This window comes from Pagrus pagrus (assembly GCF_965226575.1).
Source record: "Pagrus pagrus genome assembly, chromosome: 13".
In the NCBI taxonomy this organism is placed as follows: Eukaryota; Metazoa; Chordata; class Actinopteri; order Spariformes; family Sparidae; genus Pagrus; species Pagrus pagrus.
The window spans coordinates 15,726,948-15,749,074 of NC_140197.1; the positions used below are offsets into that span (position 1 = coordinate 15,726,948).

Genomic DNA, 22,127 nt, shown 5'->3' on the forward strand with positions numbered 1-22,127 from the left:
AAGGCCTGGAGGATCCCACAGACTGACCTGCACATATTCAGGGTTTGGTGGCAATAGCTGGAATGCTTGGATCAGACAGGCTGCTGGAAAAGGACTGGAGTGGGTTGCTACTATCAGTGATGGTGGTGGTAGCATCTACTCTGAGTCAGTCAAAGGCCGGTTTACCATCTCCAGAGACAACAGCAGACAGCAGGTGTATCTGCAGATGAACAGTCTGAAGACTGAAGATTCTGCTGTTTATTATTGTGCTCGACAGCCACAGTGACACAGGAAGCAGCAACGCTGTACAAAAACTCAACATGTCAAAATAAGTTGAAACTTTTCTTTCTGCTATTTATATTAACAGATGTTAATTATAGTATAAGAAAACCAACACAATCAGAGAGACATCATCTCAATAAAATTACTTAGTTCAGAAAGTAATCAATTATAGCTCTGATGTTCTAACATAAATACTTAAATATCCTGTATATGTCAGTGTTTTCTTAAAAATCATTCTTTCTTCTTTCAGGTTTCAAGATAAATGTTGACAACATAACTCTAAGTTTTTGACTGTTTGTGAGAGGACAATTGATCCTCATTTTATATCCTGTCAGTGTCCTTCTCTATGCAAAATGAACTTCCTCACAGTCTGCTATAAAGACTTGGTATCATGCTGTCAGCTGCAGCAGAAGAAGAGAAGCTCCCATCAGATCACCTTCAATACCAACCATGTTCTCTGTAGCTCTGCTGCTGCTGCTGGCTGCTGGATCCTGTGAGGAGCTTTCAGTGGATTCACACTAATAAACACATTAGAAACACTGAATAGTCGGATGAACGATGGAGATAATGTTGATTTGTGTTTCCATAGGTGTGAACAGTATTGATCTCATCCAGCCAGACTCAATGGTTGTGCAGCCTGGACAGTCTTTGACCATCACCTGTCAGGTCTCTGGTTATTCTTTGACTGATAGCAGCTATGCAACAGGTTGGATCAGACAGTGCGAAGGAAAACCAATGGACTGGATTTCTCATCAGTGGGGAGGAGGTACCCTTTGTCAAAATAATGCTCTGAAGAACAAGTTCAGCTACAGCAGAGACACTTCTGCTAGAACAGTGACTCTAACAGGACAGAATCTGCAGCCTGAGTGTCATAGATAACAGGGACCGGACCCAAATGCAAGACACAGTACTCAGAAAAGCAGTTAAAGTTCAATATTTATTTGTGACACAGTGAATCAATGTGCAAGGGGGGAGGGGTTTGGAGAATCCAGAAATCCCACGTGGTTAGGTGAAGGTGGCAGGTGAATCTGAGTCTCTTTGTTAGGCGTCCCTGTAATGGTGGACCCGTCTCACCATGTGGTCTGCGTCCAACGGGGAGATTAGCTCAGAGGGAGAGGAACTCACGGCTGGGACTGACGGCAGTCAGGCAGGCAGGCAGGCAGAAGCGAACACTCTTGCTGATGGTACGATCTGGCGATGAGTGGCTGGAAATCCAGAGCTTTATAGAGTGGTCAGATTGTGGAAATGAGTTTCACCTTGCAGGTAGCAAGAGAGGGTTGGCCACGCCCACACACAGAGAACACAGACAGAGGGGAGAAACAGGAGGATCAGACAGACACAGGAAAACAGACAACAGAGGAGAAGGAGGGGCTGCCATGACGTGAGTCATGACACTGAGGACACAGCTGTTTATTACTGTGTACGTCTGCCCACAGAGATACAAACCACCAACAGACCTGCACAAATACCCAGAAACCATGTGACTCAACCACACACATGTTATAAATGCAAACATTAACATAGACAGTGCTGTCTGATGAGTTGCTAAACAATGTAATTTACTGAAATCATTAAGGTGTTTTTTTTGTTACCTTTAGACAGAAGAGTTGAGAATTTTAATGTAGATCTAAGTTCTCAGTGTAGAAGAGACTGAGAGAAACTTGAATTTCCCTCAATCCAAGATGCATGTGACATGTTTAATTTATTTTCATATATTTCAATGCCTCTGGGAAAACATTTCATAACTTAACAACAACTTATTTCTTCACAAATACACAAATAAGATGCAACTTTCCCTGTTGTAATTTGGCCAAGCTGAAAAAAGCTCTAAACTTTTACATCTTAAGCCATTTAGAAAAAAGATTATTTTTTCCATGACACCATCAGTCCAGAAATTAGTTGCCAGGACTTTTTTCTACAGTGTCTGCTGCTACTCTACTTATGAAAATGTGTGTGTGTCACATGTTCCCTCTTTAAACCTGTAGAGGAGGTCTATGCAAACTATTCTCTTATAAACACACCATCAGTAACTTGTGACAGAAACCTGTGACAGCTTGAGATATATTTGAAACACTGAGATCAGTAACAGAGTTCCTTCATTTGTCAAAACATTAAATAACACTGTATTTCTGATGTCATCTACATAAGTACAAACTCTTAAACCCCCCAACTAATATTCAGATTATTGGTGGATTGTTTAACATGATAAGTTGACAATTCAACAAATTTCAAAAATACTCATGGATATTGGTGATCATAAGAACACTGCAGATTAGTATTTAGCGCATATGCTGTCTACAGGAAGTAATGAGAAACATTGACACTGAGACAAATTATATGTGCATTTGTTTGAATGAATGCTGTTTGGAAATGTGACAGATTCCTGAACCAAATTTCACATTTTGGAGTGTTACTAAAATAAATCAGGGAAATGTTTCCTCCCTGTGAGGAGGAGTCAATGCAAAACTCAGATGTCTTCCTCCTCTACTTATCTGACTGCAGAGAGGATGACAGAGAACAGTAGACACACAGTTTAACATGATGGACTATAGGACAGGACTGCTGCTTTTAACTGTCTGCTGGGCAGGTGAAGATTTACATAGGTCTTAATTTTAGACAACTTTTATTTGTGCTGCCAAGCCAATGACACGCATATTTTTTTGTCTCAACAGGTGTTGATGGTCAGACTCTGACAGAATCTGAACCAGTGGTTAAAAGGCCTGGAGAATCTCACAGATTGACCTGTACAGCCTCTGGATTCACATTCAGTGACTACAGGATGAACTGGATCAGACAGGCTCCTGGAAAAGGACTGGAGTGGATCGCTTATATCAGTCAACCTAGTGGTGACACCCAGTACTACTCTGAATCAGTCAAAGGCCGGTTTACTATCTCCAGAGACAACAGCAGACAGCAGGTGTATCTGCAGATGAACAGTCTGAAGACTGAAGATTCTGCTGTTTATTATTGTGCTCGAGAGCCACAGTGATTGGAGTTGGTTGAGCAACTGTACAAAAACCTACAGAACTCATCTTTACTGGCCTGAAAGAGCCCAAGCATGAAGGATTTTATATCATACACAATTATATTACAATTTTAAATCTGTTCCTGAGAAATATTGACAGTAAACATTAAATGAAACAAAACACAATAAAGATAATTTGTTGATAAAAGGCCCAAAGACAACACAACAATGTGGTCACTGGAATAAAACTACTACAAATTGAACATTGCTACAAAGTAAGAGGCAATAATGTCTCTGAATTTTGTGAAATCTAAATGAGTCATAATATGAAAGAGAAAAATAATGTCACAGTTTCCAGCATAAAATCACTAGAGGGCAGTCAGTGACAAGTTTCTCTCTCCTCTGTTACTTAAAGGAGACTCTGTGTTCTCATTGATATTAACTGACTGACTCTCAACACTCAGATGTAGTTTTTGAATTTTGTCTCACAGGTTTCAGTTCCTGAGCAGCTGTTTTCCTCTTGAGGCTCCAAGTTTCTCTGTATGTCTTCAAACATCTGCTGACACTGAAATTCTTAAAAATCTTTTTAATGCCAACCAGCAGCATCAGACAGAAGTTTCCATACTGTTTACATGATGCTGTCTGTTGTCACTTTGCTGCAAATACAGGAAGTACACTAAGTGATCAAATGCTGCAACTACAACAAGCTGTTCTTACATTTGAAGTTAATCTTAAATGTGATGTAGGAGGTGCTGACAGTGAATAAATTATCTCAGGAAAACAGCTCACATCATATTTAAAGTGTTTTAATGATTTGAAAATATGTTGAACACACTGTAAACATGTCTTATAGAAAGCAACATTCTTGGTGGTTTCTCCTTTTGTTTCCATGACACATCATCATTAATGTTGTAATGCTGATTTTAAAGAATATGTTTTCCATTATCTATGGTTCATGTAATATTCACAGTAAGAATAGTTGTGATAATCATTTACAGCTGTTTCATTTCTGTAAGTTGAGTGTGTAATGAAATGAAAATATCATATGTAAATCAGAAGTGATTTCCAGGCATGTTTTCACTCTGCAGATATAATAACAGTCAACAGACTCTTCTATTGGCTCCAGTCAGACCAACATTGATGCTTCATATGTTTGATTCTATGCAAACTCAGTGAGCTTCCTTGTTACTCAGCTATAAAAACTTGACATCAGGCTGTCAGTGGAGTTCACAGCGCATCAGTTTCAACATCAACCATGTTTTCTGTAGCTCTGCTGCTGCTGTTGGCAGCTGGATGTGAGTCTCTCTGGATTTGTCAAAGTCAACAGTTCTTCTTTTGCAGTTTAACTTGATCATTTGTTACAAAACATTTTCTTTTTTTAACAGGTGTGAAGTGTGAACAGTTGACACAGCCAGCCTCTGTGACTGTGCAGCCAGGTCAACGTCTGACCATCACCTGTCAGGTCTCTTATTCTGTTAGCAGCTACTGGACAGCTTGGATCAGACAGCCTGCAGGGAAAGGACTGGAGTGGATTGGGATGAAAAGTACTGGAAGCTCATACTACAAAGATTCACTAAAGAACAAGTTCAGTATCGATTTAGACTCTTCCAGTAAAACAGTGACTCTAAATGGACAGAATGTGCAGCCTGAAGACACTGCTGTGTATTACTGTGCCAGAGAGACACAATGAGAGACAATAACAGGAGAGTCATACAAAAACTACTTCCTCTTTTCACCAACACTGGAAACATTCACATGTCTCAGTATCACATTTTTGTGAGTGACTGTCAGTCACGAAAGTTCACAGTTGTAACTCAACATTGACTTCTTATGTTGTCTGAACTGAAATGTTACATTTTAAATCCAATTGCAAATTTGTCACACAAAAAGTCATGAAAAGAATCTTGTTTTGGCCGGCCAAGATCTCCAGGTGAACATCTACATAGGTCTTTTTGAATAACTTTTATTTGTGCTGCCAAGCCAATGACACGTATAAGATCTTCCAAAAAAACTTCTGAAATAAAGACATTGTACAACTTTCAAAATATAAACTGCATGTTAGAAGAGTAAAAGTCCTGTTCAAAGAGCAATTTCATTATTATTAAAACTTTTCTGCCCCATTTTAGTTTTCATCAAAATATCTTAATACTTGTCTAACCTGTTATTTACAGTCCAAATTAGATTGCAAATATAATTATAGTTTATGAAATTGCACTGATAAGTCTTTAATGCATATAAGAAAGACTCATTTCATAATGAAAAAAGAGACTAAATACAGCAGTATTTTGGATTGAATCAAGTATCATGTCCTCAGTTGTATTGTTTTACTGTATATCAGGTATAACAGTATCACCCATTTCTGCCATTGCTGTTTGTCCATTCATTCATAAACATGAACAACATTTACCTTTTTGTTTGTTTTTGGGACATTGTTTTATTGAAATAACAAAACACAGTTAAGCAGATTCTGCATTAAACACTGGACAGATTCCTGTCAGATAATCAGCAAACTTCAGTCCAGATCAAGATTTCAAGCATTTATATAAGAAAATGGGTTCTTTAGTTTAGTTTATTGAGAATGAACTGTGTCCATCTGGCAATTGTCAGACAAAGAGAACAAAACATTATTTTACAACGAGAAAGTCAAAAATAAATAGCAGTGGGGACTAAATCCCCCTAAACACAGTTAGAGTAACAGTTTGTACATTTTATATTTAGTAATATAAAGAAGGGAAACACTGTGGATCATTGTCCAGTAGCCTGTTTCATGTTGGCTGATTCATGGTCTTGCCAGACCATTCTGAATACATTTTAAAAAAACTAATAAATATGGTCAACTATGATGAGACATCACAAAGTAAACACACACACACACACACACACACACACACACACACACACACACACACATACACACAGGAGGAGTCAATGCAAAACTCAGATGTCTTCCTCCTCTACTTATCTGACTGCAGAGAGGATGACAGAGAACAGTGGACACACAGTTTAACATGATGGACTATAGGACAGGACTGCTGCTTTTAACTGTCTGCTGGGCAGGTGAAGATCGACACTGATCTTGAATTAAAGTTGCCTTCAAAAAGCTTCCAGCTTCAAGCAACTAACTACGGCATATCCCTTTTTCTCCTGACAGGTGTTGATGGTCAGACTCTGACAGAATCTGAACCAGTGGTTAAAAGTCCTGGAGAATCTCACAGATTGACCTGTACAGCCTCTGGATTCACATTCAGCAGCTACGGGATGAACTGGATCAGACAGGCTCCTGGAAAAGGACTGGAGTGGATCGCTTATATAAGCACAGCTAGTACTCCTATCTATTACGCTGAGTCAGTCAAGGGTAGATTCACCATCTCCAGAGATGACTCCAGCAGTAAACTCTATCTGCAGGTGAACAGTCTGAAGACTGAGGACACAGCAGTGTATTACTGTGCCCGGGGAGACACTGTGAGGAACAGTAATAGGCGAGTCATACAAAAACTACTTCCCCTGTTTACTACCATGGTGGAAATATAATGTGAGTCTACATGAGTTTGTAAGACTGTATTTATAGTTATCAAAATACATTTCTGCTTTAACGTACTTTAGACTGTGTTTTGTCAACATTTTACTGTAAACTCTAAATTGTCAATGTCAAAGCACAAACCATAAATTAAATGAATATAGTTTCAAAAGGGAAACAATCTTGACTTCATCAAACATAATTAGAAACGTAAAATATCAGCATCTTAAATATGTTGAAAACTTTGGTTTATGTTATGATGTTGTGAGATGACAATACAGCAATCTACAGAAACGTACTAGATGTTGGTGATCAGAATAAACCTGTGAATTATTTATGTTGTTCTAAATGTTCTCAATGTGCCCACTGTGATCAAAGTAACTTACGAGAATCGGAGCCTTGATACCAAAATTAATTATAATTTAACTTGTTTGAATAAACTGTGTAATACTAATACTGACATTTTACAGAAATTTAAACATGTCAGACAAATATCAAAACAGCTGACATGAAAGGTTGAAATATCACCAGTTCAGCTGTTTCCTCCCTGCGAAGAGGAGTCAATGCAAAACTCAGATGTCTTCCTCCTCTACTTATCTGACTGCAGAGAGGATGACAGAGAACAGTGGACACACAGTTTAACATGATGGACTATAGGACAGGACTGCTGCTTTTAACTGTCTGCTGGGCAGGTGAAAATTTTACTGAATCTCTTGATGTTAAGTTTAGTTACAAGCATACAGTAATTAATGTAGATTTTACTTGTGTCTCAACAGGTGTTGATGGTCAGACTCTGACAGAATCTGAACCAGTGGTTAAAAGGCCTGGAGAATCTCACAGATTGACCTGTACAGCCTCTGGATTGTCAATTAGTGGCTACTGGATGAACTGGGTCAGACAGGCTCCTGGAAAAGGACTGGAGTGGGTTTCTGCTATCAATAGTGGTGGTGGCAGCACTTACTACTCTGAGTCAGTCAAAGGCCGGTTTACCATCTCCAGAGACAACAGCAGACAGCAGGTGTATCTGCAGATGAACAGTCTGAAGACTGAAGATTCTGCTGTTTATTATTGTGCTCGAGAGCCACAGTGACTGGAGTTGGTTGAGCAGCTGTACAAAAACCTACAGCACTCACCTTTACTGGCCTGGAAGAGCCCAAGCATGAAGTATTTTATATCATACACAATTACTGTATAATATATTTCTAAATCTGTTCCTGAGAAATATTGATGGTAAACATTAAATGAAACAAAACACAATAAAGGTCACTTGTTGATAAAAGGCCCAAAGACAACACAACAATGTGGTCACTGGAATAAAACTAATACAAAATAAACATTTCTACAAATTAAGAAGCAATAATGTCTCTAAATTTTGTGAAATCTAAATAAGTCATAATATGAATGGAAAACATAATTGTACAGTTTGTTGTATAAAATCACTAGAGGGCAGTCAGTGACAAGTTTCTCTCTCCCCTGTTACTTAAAGGAGACTCTGTGTTCTCATTGATATTAACTGACTGACTCTCAACACTCAGATGTAGTTTTTGCATTTTGTCTCACAGGTTTCAGTTCCTGAGCAGCTGTTTTCCTCTCGAGGCTCCAAGTTTCTCTGTATGTCTTCAAACATCTGCTGACACTGAAATTATTAAAAATCTTTCATGCCAACCAGCAGCATCAGACAGAAGTTTCCATACTGTTTACATGATGCTGTCTGTTGTCACTTTGCTGCAAATACAGGAAGTACACTAAGTGATCAAATGCTGCAACTACAACAAGCTGTTCTTACATTTGACGTTAATCTTTAATGTGATGTAGGAGGTGCTGACAGTAAATAAATGATCTCAGGAAAACAGCTCACATCATATTTAAAGTGTTTTAATGATTTGAAAACATGCTGAACACACTGTAAACATGTCTTATAGAAAGCAACATTCTTGGTGGTTTCTCCTTTTGTTTCCACGACACATCATCATTAATATTGTAATGCTGATTTTAAAGAATATGTTTTCCATTATCTATGGTTCATGTAATATTGACAGTAAGAATGGTTGTGATAATCATTTACAGCTGTTTCATTTCTGTAAGTTGAGTGTATAATGAAATGAAAATATCATATGTAAAGCAGAGGTGATTTCCAGGCATGTTTTCACTCTGCAGATATAATAACAGTCAACAGACTCTTCTATTGGCTCCAGTCAGACCAACATTGATGCTTCATGTGTTTGATTCTATGCAAACTCAGTGAGCTTCCTTGTTACTCAGCTATAAAAACTTGACATCAGGCTGTCAGTGGAGTTCACAGCACGTCAGTTTCAACATCAACCATGTTTTCTGTAGCTCTGCTGCTGCTGTTGGCAGCTGGATGTGAGTCTCTCTGGATTTGTCAAAGTCAGCAGTTCTTCTTTTGCAGTTTAACTTGATCATTTGTTACAAAACATTTTCTTTTTTTAACAGGTGTGAAGTGTGAACAGTTGACACAGCCAGCCTCTGTGACTGTGCAGCCAGGTCAACGTCTGACCATCACCTGTCAGGTCTCTTATTCTCTTGGCTACTACACAGCTTGGATCAGACAGCCTGCAGGGAAAGGACTGGAGTGGATTGGGATGAGATATACTGGAGCCTCATACTACAAAGATTCACTAAAGAACAAGTTCAGTATCGATTTAGACTCTTCCAGTAAAACATTGACTCTAAATGGACAGAATGTGCAGCCTGAAGACACTGCTGTGTATTACTGTGCCAGAGAGACACAGTGAGAGACAATAACAGGAGAGTCATACAAAAACTACTTCCTCTATTTACCAACACTGGAAACATTCAGTTGTCTCAGTATCACTTTATTTTACCCAAATTGATATGTTAAATTGCAAAATTGCCACACAAAAAGTCAAAAAGAAATTTTGTTTGGCCGTCCAAAATCTCCCAGAAAATTTCTAAAGTCAGGACCTTTTACATCTTTGACAAATATACTGCATGTTAGAAGAGTAAAAGTCCCGTGCAAGAAGCACTCTTTTTTTAATGAAAACTTTTCTGCCCCCTTTTACAGCTCTCATCAAAATATGTCATTACTTGTCTAACCTGTTAGACGCATAAATAGTGATAGTTTAAATTAAATTGTATGTGCTCATAAGTCTTTAATTTATATACGAAAAACTGAGTTTATGAGTCATTGCTGTTTGTCCATTCATTCATACACATGAACAACATTAACCTCTTAGTTTGTTTTTCTATGATGAGACATCACAAGGGAAAAGTTCACACCTGCCCAATGAGCCCCCCAAAACCCCTCAGTGCCTGAAAACTTGTAACATGAAGCCACCAGAGGAGGAGCCCTCAGACCACTAATGTTTCAACACCAGTTCACTGTTACAGTAAAGAGAGGAACAGACACATTGTTACGACCCCCCCCCCCCCATCAGCTAAACATAAAACAAAAACAAAGAAACATAACACCACAGCCAGCCTCCTGGCTGACTGACTGCATCCCTGGTCAGCGTCAGGTGGAATGAAGTAAGAGCAAGAGAGCAGAGCCTAGTGCCCGACCCCCTCTTATTGGATTTTCCCAATCAGCCAGACTGCTATCACCTGGCAAGGCAAGAGGCCAATCACCAGCCACAGTGACACATCCAGGCGTGCAGAGAGGGAGCATTTAACACACATTTAGCAATGAAGAAGTAAAAAAAACATGAACTGGTTTATGAAAATATTAGATAATATTAATATAGAATAGAGACACTTTCTATCTGACTCGCAATATGTAAGTGAAATAATAAAACTATTATTTCATAACTGCATTTTAAAAAGCTCTTTAAACAAAAAATTAGACATAAATAATGATTGCCTCATAAAAAGTTCAACACTACAACACAAGAAACAAATTTGTTGTCATTTCTTGTTGTTCCGACTAAAATATAATCAAATATATTCAATTAAGTGGTATTGTAAAATTGATCATCTATTGTCAAATTCTTGACATGATGCACAGTGCTTTATAATGAGGGGAAACCTACTTAAATTATGAGTTTGTCAAGTAGTTGCACAAATACTACTAAACATACAAGAGTTTTTCTTGAAGGAATGAATCATGTACAGTAAACATTCATTCTCAAGTTTCACCAAACAGTAACTGAGATCCAAGTAAAATCCAGTTCCCTTCCTGTGAGGAGGAGTCAATGCAAAACTCAGATGTCTTCCTCCTCTACTTATCTGACTGCAGAGAGGATGACAGAGAACAGTGGACACACAGTTTAACATGATGGACTATAGGACAGGACTGCTGCTTTTAACTGTCTGCTGGGCAGGTGAAGATCTACACTGATCTAGATTTATTGTAAAAGAGCAACAAACTTATAGTAAATGACTGTTTTGTGTCTTGACAGGTGTTGATGGTCAGACTCTGACAGAATCTGAACCAGTGGTTAAAAGGCCTGGAGAATCTCACAGATTGACCTGTACAGCCTCTGGATTTTTATTCAGCAGCTACTGGATGAACTGGGTCAGACAGGCTCCTGGAAAAGGACTGGAGTGGGTTGCTACTATCAGTGATAGCAGTAGCTACATCTACTACTCTGAGTCAGTCAAAGGCCGGTTTACCATCTCCAGAGACAACAGCAGACAGCAGCTGTATCTGCAGATGAACAGTCTGAAGACTGAAGATTCTGCTGTTTATTATTGTGCTCGACAGCCACAGTGACTGGAGTTGGTGGAGCAGCTGTACAAAAACCTACAGTACTCATCTTTACTGGACTGATAGACCCATAAGAAAGAATTACATTTGTATTTACATCTTTTAATTTTTAAGATAATTATCTAAACTGGCCTGATGAAGATCACCATTAACTAATAACAAAAACTATTCAATACATAAATAATTTTTTAAAAAGTCTAACTGTAAAAATCACAATCATCTTACATCATTACTGTCCTCACTTCAATCAGTCAAAGATATAATACAAGTACATAATATGCAGCTAAATTGAAATCTTTGTGAGAAACCTATGATGTTTAATTACAAACACAAATATTACTAAAAAAGGACATCTTATTCTCTCCATAGTTGAACTTCTTTGAATCCACACCTCAGAGAAAACATTAGCTGACAAAAAACAGCATATGTGTAGTAATTGCAAATTTTCAGCAGAGATTTACACGTGCACTACAGCAATCAGTTTTTAGTATCCAAGTTTTTCTGGTTGTCTGTGGCTTCCGACATCCACAATATGAAAACTGAACCTTTGAAAATTCAGGCTTTAAACCAGCTGCAGCAGACTGAAGTATTCAATTATATGATCTTGCTCAAGTCACCTTTGTTTGCAATTAATATATAAAAACAAAAGCAAACATATGAATTAATATGTTAATAAATCGTACAGTTGTAAAATGTGTTTTTCATGATCCTAAAGATTAAACTTTTTTGCATTTTGTATTATAATATTAATCAAATGTCTGAAGACAGTATGAAGCTCATTTGACTCAAGTTTATAACAACCAATCTGCTGGATGCTTTGACAAAAATATAATGAAATAGAAAAATCTAATTTTCTAATTTGACTTTAAAAGCAGAATGTGATGTAGGAGGAGCTTCATGTAAACAAACTCTCACAGTGATCCAGTATACATCATATTTAAAGAGGACTCATGGATTTGAAAACAGAAGCTCACTTTGAACATGGCTTACAGAAAGCTGACACTCCTGGCTGTTGCTCTGTTTGTTTCGACTGGTGCTGAAGGTTGGACCATAACAGAGTCTGAACCAGCAGTTAAAAGACCTGGAGAGTCTCACAGACTCACCTGCACAACATCTGGATTTAACTTTGGTAGCTCAGTCTGGAACTGGATCAGACAGGCTCCTGGAAAAGGACTGGAGTGGATCGCGCTTGTACACACATCTAGTACTCCTATCCTTTACTCCCAGTCAGTTCAGGGTAGATTTACCATCTCCAGAGATGACTCCAGCAGTAAAGTCTACCTTCAGATGAACAGTCTGAAGACGGAGGACACAGCAGTGTATTACTGTGCCAGAAGAGACACAGTGAGAGACAATAACAGGAGAGTCATACAAAAACTACTTCCTCTTCTAATTGAGTTGTGCTGCACAAAGTCACAGAGTTAGAGTAGAGACTTTTTAAATAACAAAAAGTCTGTGTTGCCTGTTTTTCCTTGGAAGTTTAGAGGAGATGTAAAAAAGTCCATGGGAGAAACTCCTGATCATGAAAGAATGTTTTTTGGTTTTGTATCTCCTCTTTAATTTGTGCAATGACATTGTAACTTACTGTCACTTACACTTGGCATACTTACAGTATAAGCAGACCCTGGGTGACTGGAGGTACAGACACCTTGGAGAATGAGCCTTGGAGAATCTAGATAATAATAATGAGTTAAGACATGACATTTTCTGGTGCCCTCCTGTCAGATGATATTTTTTCTGATGTATGGCATACAGATTTTCAATCAATTTGAATAAGTGCCATTATTGCATCTGTTTCATGTTGACTTTTATACCTCATTTCTGATTTGTAAGTACAAAATGGCCTTTATGTTGGAGCCCAACAGTTCTAAGACTCACAAGCAAGACAGTTTTCTGCAAAAAACTAAAAAGCTAAAAGAAATAAGTACCAATTTTACTGTTGACTCGAAGTTCCAATATAGAGCTGACAGACCAGCACAGATGTGGAGATACTCTGTTAAAAGTAAAAACCATGCATCCAGAATTTTACTTGAGAAAAAGTATTTAACACGTTTTAACATGAAAACTGAGTAAAAGTACTCTTACTCTACTCTCTTGCATTAAAAAAGACCCTCATGCTTATCTCAAAGAAAAGTAACACATAATGTTTCCTCCACAGGATTCAGGTGTGTCTCTTACATTTGATCTTTGAACTTACATCAGAAAGGAGGGATATTAAATAATCGATTTCGTGCCTGGTGCATGTGTTCTCATCTGCTGCGGCTCACAAGGGATAGTAAAACTCTGAAAGTTGTCTAATTAAATTAAATCTGTACTGTCATAGCTTTGACTATTATTATTATTTGATAGTTGTGATAGCAGGATTAAGATTTTCATCATTTATTTAAGAAAAGTGGTTTGAAAATAGTTACAGTCCCCCCTTTGTAACGCTAGAGGGCAGACAAGGACTGACTGTGTTTTTAATGCTGCTCTCTTGGCCTTACATGGAACACATGAAGGAAGTAAACCACTAACACAATTACAATTAATGATTTCATCATTCTGAGAGTCTCTGTGATGGTTTCCTCACCCTGTCGACATAAGTAATTTAGGTTAAATTGTAAATTAAATTGTTAACTTTCAAGTGCTCATACTTGTGAGTGTTTGTCTGTACAGATGTATTTCAACCTGTCTTGTTGCTGTGAACATAAAATAAGACAAGCAGGAAAATGAATAGAATCCTGATACGACTCCATTATCAAACTTGTTCCTCACTTGTGATGACTAAATGAGTAAAACTGTATCAGCAGCTGTGTGCTCGGATTCAGGCACCAAATGTTATATCCCTATGTTCCATTTATTACGTGTCTTGTCCAATCGGTGCTGAAACTTTAATTAAAACACATATAATAAGCAAAAATAATGCAAAACACTAATGTAATTAATATCTTAAATAAGTCAACAACAATATTCTCTGAATAAGATGACTCCCAACATCAGTTTTTTTCAGCATTGTTAGGAGGAGTCAATGCAAATCTTGAACTCTTCCATCTTTATTTATCTGGCTGCAAACTGAAGACAAACCAAACCACCAGCTAAACATGCAACGTGTTTTCACTATGTCTCTAACTACATTTCTGATACTATCACTGGCTTCTGGTGAATACAAGCTTCTGAACTCTTTAATTTCTATGTCAAGGTTTCTGTTTGGCTCCATTCTGATCAAACTGCTTTTCTCTCCAGGTGTTTGCACTCAGACTCTGACCGAGTCTGAACCAGTGGTGAAGCGGCATGGAGAATCCCACAGACTGACCTGTACATATGCAGGAATATCAGATGGTGATGCTCCTATCAGCTGGATCAGACAAGCTGAAGGAAAAGGACTGGAGTGGGTTTCCTACATTTCTGCTCCGAGTGGAAGCACTAAACGTTATTCCACATCGGTCCAGAATCGCTTCACCATCTCCAGAGACAACAGCAGACAGCAGGTGTATCTGCAGATGAACAGTCTGACGGCTGAAGACTCTGCTGTTTATTATTGTGCTCGACAGCCACAGTGACTGGAGTTGGTTGAGCAGCTGTACAAAAACCTACAGTACTCATCTTTACTCCACTGGGATGAGACAGTGTTGCGTTTTCTTTCCTTTTCTCTTTTGTGGTTATTTTTTATCAACAAAGTGAAAAATTAAGGAGAATGATTATTTACCAGCTACAATAACCATTAAAAACACAAGAAAACAAATGTTTAACAGTAACAGTCACCCCCTCAAAAACAGCCAAGAACAGCACAACAGTCTGGTTGCTGAAATAATTTTTTGGGTCTGATCAAAGAAACACACACAAGTCAAAACTCTGCATTTCACATTCACAGATTGAAAATGTAAAAAAATAAAAATTAAATCGGTTTTAAGTTGTTGTTTCTTTGTACACATGAAGTTCAGAGTGGGATCAGTAAATATTTTGTTGAGGTGAGCATAAATGTGAATGTTTGACTCCTCTTGTGTCAGAAGATTAGTGAAAAAAACATACTTTCACATTAAACTATGCTTCAGATAATAAACACATTTTATTTCATGCTTTTTAAATAAATAAATAAATGTTCACAACACAACCCCGAGCTCCAACTGCTCGTCACAGGACAGTTGATCCTTCTGTTATATCCTGTCAGTGTCCTTCTCTATGCAAAGTGAACTTCCTCACATTCTGCTATGAAGACTTGATTGGAAGTGCACATGTTGGAACGGACATGTTCATCGAAGATTCCCAAAAGTTTAGTTTCGACTTAGACTCTTTCAGTAACACAAAAACACAAAAAACCTGAACAAAAACCCCTCAGTGCCTGAACACTTGTTACGTGAAGCCACCAGAGGAGGAGCCCTCAGACCACTAATGATTTCAACACCAGTTCATGATGAAGAGAGAAACAGTCTGTAGATTTTAGAAGAAGGATCTTAATTCAATTTGACAACAACAGGTTAAATACTTGGATGTTATGATGTGTGATACTTTATTGTATGTTTACAGTGAAAAACAAATAACACTCTTATACATTATTAAACGTAAAAAAAATGTAAGTGATGAAGTAAATTTAGTTCACATCTTGAAGACACTGAAAGTTATACAGATCCAAAGTGTATGTGTCAGTGATTTAAGTTCCTTCACTTTGATTGATTTAAAGATATCGTAGTCAGTGATTTACTGTCATCAGTATGTAAATTAGCCTCCTTGTGTGTTGGCTCATAAGGAAGTGAAGTTTGTGTCAGTGGAGGACAGAAGAGCTCACATCAGATCAGCTTCAACACCAACCATGTTCTCTGTAGCTCTGCTGCTGCTGCTGCTGGCTGCTGGATCCTGTGAGGAGCTTTCAGTGGATTCACACTAATAAACACATTAGAAACACTGAATAGTCAGATGAATGATGGAGATAATGTTGATTTGTGTTTCCACAGGTGTGAACAGTATTGATCTCATCCAGCCAGACTCAATGGTTGTGCAGCCTGGACAGTCTTTGACCATCACCTGTCAGGTCTCTGGTTATTCTTTGACTGATAACAGCTATGCAACAGGTTGGATCAGACAGTGAAGGAAAACCAATGGACTGGATATTGAGTCGGTGGGGTAGAGGTGCCTTTTACCAAAATAATGCTCTGAAGAACAAGTTCCTTTACCACACACACACTTCTACCAACTCGGTGACATTAACAGGACAGAATCTGCAGCCTGAGGACACAGCTGTTTATTACTGTGTACGTCAGCCCACAGTGATACAAACCACCAACAGACCTGCACAAATACCCAGAAACCATGTGGCTCAAGCACACATGTTGTAAATTCAAACATTAATATAGACAGTGCTGTCTGAAGAGTATATGTAATGGTATATAATGAATCTTTATGTAATTCACTGAATCATTAAGGTGATGTTTTGTTTCTGGTCGACAGAAGAAGAGTAGATCTAAGCTGACTCCTCCTGCAGTCGACATCGATACAGAAGAGACTGAGAGAAACTTAAATTTCTCTCAATACAAGATGCATGTGACATGTTTTATTAATTTATATTTATGTATTGCAATGCCTTGAAAACATGGGAAAACATTTTGTAACTTAACTACAACTTGAACAGTAGCTGTACTTCATCACAAATAGGATGCAAATTTCCCTGTTGTAATTTGGCCAAGCTGAAAAAAGCTCTAAACTTTCACATCTTGAGTTAAAGATTGTCATTAAGAAAAAAAAAAGTTGTTTTTTTTCATGACACCATCAGTCCAGAAATTAGTTGCCAGGACTTATTTCTACAGTGTCTGTTGTTACTCTACTTATGAAAATGTGTGTGTGTCACATGTTCCCTCTTTAAACCTGTAGAGGAGGTCTATGCAAACTCTTCTCTTATAAACACACCATCAGTAACTTGTGACAGAAACCTGTGACAGCTTGAGATATATTTGAAACACTGAGATCAGAGAGCTCTGAACTACAGTGTTTATCACAGAATGGAAAATACAATCATCTGGAGTTTATTATTTGTAGTTAGTATTCATGGTGAGAAAATTAATTCTGCTTTACTTCTTTTGTAAATGTCAAACCTGTGATTTACAAGTTTGTTGGATAATGATCACATTTTCTTTGCTTACAGGAGTTTGGAGTGAGATCAAACTGGACCAGTCTGCCTCTGATGTGAAAAGACCTGGAGACACAGTGAAGATGTCATGTATCATGTCTGGGTTTGACATGACGAGCTACTATATTCACTGGATACGACAGAAGCCAGGGAAAGCTCATGAGTGGATTGGGAGGATGGATGCTGGGAAAAACTCTGCTATCTATGCCAGCTCCTTTCAAAGTCGTTCCCTCATGACTGAAGACGTGTCCAGCAGCACTCAGTACCTCGAGGTCAAGAGCCTGACAGCAGAAGATTCTGCTGTTTACTTCTGTGCTCGACAGACACAGTGACTGAAGACAGTGGAGCAGCTGCACAAAAACCTCCACAGACAACAAGCATGTGATCTTCATGACATCTGGGTTTTCTCACCACCTGCAAAAGCACTTTTATCTGACAATAAACTCATGAGTAAATATTTATTGTCTTTATGACGTTACATCACTCACAAAAAAAAATCAAGCCAATTGGCAAAGCATTAATTAATATTAAACTGCACATGTCATAGTGGCAAGTACAAACATTGAAAGCTGTTGATCAGAAAGTTAATTCACATCATTGGTGGATGGTTTAACATGATGAGATGACAATAAAGCATTGTCAAAAATGCTCATGGATATTCTCTGATTACTGAGAGGTACTGAACAGTAGATTATTGACCTCATCTGTCAAAATATGATTGTGGGGAGTAATGAGAAACCATGATGCTGAGACAAATTACACTTGAGCTTATTTGAATAAATGTCATTTGTAAATGTAAATTTTACTTCATAGAAATGTGGGAACTGTTTCCTCCCTGTGAGGAGGAGTCAATGCAAAACTCAGATGTCTTCCTCCTCTACTTATCTGACTGCAGAGAGGATGACAGAGAACAGTGGACACACAGTTTAACATGATGGACTATAGGACAGGACTGCTGCTTTTAACTGTCTGCTGGGCAGGTGAAGATTTACACTGATCTTAATTTTAGATAACTTTTATTTGTGCTGCCAAGGCAATGACACACGTAAATTTTGTCTCAACAGGTGTTGATGGTCAGACTCTGACAGAATCTGAACCAGTGGTTAAAAGGCCTGGAGAATCTCACAGATTGACCTGTACAGCCTCTGGATTCACATTCAGTGACTACTGGATGCACTGGATCAGACAGGCTCCTGGAAAAGGACTGGAGTGGATCGCTTATGTCTATATCAGCAGTGATGGCACTAGCTACATCTACTACTCTGAGTCAGTCAAAGGCCGGTTTACCATCTCCAGAGACAACAGCAGACAGCAGGTGTATCTGCAGATGAACAGTCTGAAGACTGAAGATTCTGCTGTTTATTATTGTGCTCGAGAGCCACAGTGACACAGTTGGTTGAGCAGCTGTACAAAAACCTACAGTACTCATCTTTACTGACCTGGAAGAGCCCAAGCATGAAATATTTTATATCATACACAATTACTGTATAATATATTTCTAAATCTGTTCCTGAACATTAAATGAAACAAAACACAATAAAGGTCACTTGTTGATAAAAGGCCCAAAGACAACACAACAATGTGGTCACTGGAATAAAACTAATACAAAATAAACATTTCTGCAAATTAAGAAGCAATAATGTCTCTAAATTTTGTGAAATCTAAATAAGTCATAATTTGAATGGAAAACATAATTGTACAGTTTGTTGTATAAAATCACTAGAGGGCAGTCAGTGACAAGTTTCTCTCTCCCCTGTTACTTAAAGGAGACTCTGTGTTCTCATTGATATTAACTGACTGATTCTCAACACTCAGATGTAGTTTTTGCATTTTGTCTCACAGGTTTCAGTTAATTCAGAAAATTTTAAAAGTCTTTCATGCCAACCAGCAGCATCAGACAGAAGTTTCCATACTGTTTACATGATGCTGTCTGTTGTCACTTTGCTGCAAATACAGGAAGTACACTAAGTGATCAAATGCTGCAACTACAACAAGCTGTTCTTACATTTGAAGTTAATCTTAAATGTGATGTAGGAGGTGCTGACAGTAAATAAATCATCTCAGGAAAACAGCTCACATCATATTTAAAGTGTTTTAATGATTTGAAAACATGCTGAACACACTGTAAAAATGTCTTATAGAAAGCAACATTCTTGGTGGTTTCTCCTTTTGTTTCCATGACACATCATCATTAATATTGTGATGCTGATTTTAAAGAATATGTTTTCCATTATCTATGGTTCATGTAATATTCACAGTAAGAATAGTTGTGATAATCATTTACAGCTGTTTCATTTCTGTAAGTTGAGTGTGTAATGAAATGAAAATATCATATGTAAAGCAGAGGTGATTTCCAGGCATGTTTTCACTCTGCAGATATAATAACAGTCAACAGACTCTTCTATTGGCTCCAGTCAGACCAACATTGATGCTTCATATGTTTGATTCTATGCAAACTCAGTGAGCTTCCTTGTTACTCAGCTATAAAAACTTGACATCAGGCTGTCAGTGGAGTTCACAGCACGTCAGTTTTAACATCAACCATGTTTTCTGTAGCTCTGCTGCTGCTGTTGGCAGCTGGATGTGAGTCGCTCTGGATTTGTCAAAGTCAGCAGTTCTTCTTTTGCAGTTTAACTTGATCATTTGTTACAAAACATTTTCTTTTTTTAACAGGTGTGAAGTGTGAACAGTTGACACAGCCAGCCTCTGTGACTGTGCAGCCAGGTCAACGTCTGACCATCACCTGTCAGGTCTCTTATTCTGTTAGCAGCCACTTCACAGCTTGGATCAGACAGCCTGCAGGGAAAGGACTGGAGTGGATCAGTGAGGACACAAACGTCAAGGATTCACTGAAAAACAAGTTCAGTGTTGTCTTAGACTCTTCCAGCAACATAGTGACTCTAAATGGACAGAATGTGCAGCCTGAAGACACTGCTGTGTATTACTGTGCCAGAAGACCCACAGTGAGAGACAATAACAGGAGAGTTATACAAAAACTACTTCCTCTTTTTACCAACACTGGAAACGTTCACTTGTCTCAGTATCACTTATTTGTGAGTAACTGTCAGTCATGAAAGTTCAGAGTTGTGACTCAATATTGAATTCTTATTTTATCTGAACTGAAATTTTACATTTTAAATCAAATTGCAAATTTGTCACACAAAAAGTCATGAAAACAATTTTTTTGGGCCGTCCAAGATCTCTCAGAAATGTCTGAAATTAAAACATTTTACAACTTTCAAAGTATAAACTGCATGTTAGAAGAGTAAAAGTCCTGTTCAATGAGCATTTTCATTTTTATTAAAACTTTTCTGCCCCATTTTACAGTTTTTATCAAAATATCTTATTACTTATCAAACCTGTTATTTACAGTCCAAATTAGATTGCAAATATAATTATAGTTTAAGAAATCAAATAAGTCTTATACATATACAAATGTATAATGCATATAAGAAAAACTAAGATCGTAAATGCAGCAGTTTCTTTTATTGAATCAAATTTCATGTCCTCAGTTGTATCGTTTTATATCAGGTATTACAGTATCACCCATTTCTGTCATTTCTGTTTGTCCATTCATTCATAAACATGAACAACATTTACCTTTTTGTTTGTTTCTGAGACATTATTTTCTTGAAATATTAGTTTATTGAGAATTTACTGTGTCCATCTGGCAATTGCGTACAATTGGAAAAAAAACATTATTCTACAACAAGAAAGTCAAAAGTAGATAGCAGTAGGGACTAAATCCCCCTAAACACATTGAGAGTAACAGTTTGTACATTTTATATTTAGGAATATAAAGAAGGGAAACACTGTGAATCATTGTCCATTAGCCTGTTGTCAACATGTTCAAACAACCTAATAAATATGATGAGACATCATAAAGTAAACACAAACACACACACACACACACATACACACACACACACACACACACACACACACACACACACACACACACACACGCACACACACACACACACACACACACACACACACACACACACACACACACACAGGAGGAGTCAATGCAAAACTCAGATGTCTTCCTCCTCTACTTATCTGACTGCAGAGAAGATGACAGAGAACAGTGGACACACAGTTTAACATGATGGACTATAGGACAGGACTGCTGCTTTTAACTGTCTGCTGGGCAGGTGAACATCTACACTGATCTAGATTTATCTTAAAAGAGCAACAAACTTATAGTAAACGACTGTTTTGTATCTCGACAGGTGTTGATGGTCAGACTCTGACAGAATCTGAACCAGTGGTTAAAAGGCCTGGAGAATCTCACAGATTGACCTGTACAGCCTCTGGATTCACATTCAGTGACTATGGTATGAGCTGGGTCAGACAGGCTCCTGGAAAAGGACTGGAGTGGATTGCTTATGTCTTTATCAGCAGTGATGGCAGTAGCTACATCTACTACTCTGAGTCAGTCAAAGGCCGGTTTACCATCTCCAGAGACAACAGCAGACAGCAGGTGTATCTGCAGATGAACAGTCTGAAGACTGAAGATTCTGCTGTTTATTATTGTGCTCGAGAGCCACAGTGACTGGAGTTGGTTGAGCAGCTGTACAAAAACCTGCAGTACTCA

At 38.0% G+C, this 22,127-nt stretch overlaps 1 gene segment (V, D, J or C); it reads left to right on the top strand.

Moving 5' to 3' along the window:
- Window positions 1-16,216: 16,216 nt before the first annotated feature.
- Window positions 16,217-17,859, top strand: LOC311268485 (Ig heavy chain V region 1-62-3-like). The segment is given in 3 exons: window positions 16,217-16,262; window positions 16,359-16,475; window positions 17,543-17,859.
- Window positions 17,860-22,127: the final 4,268 nt, after the last annotated feature.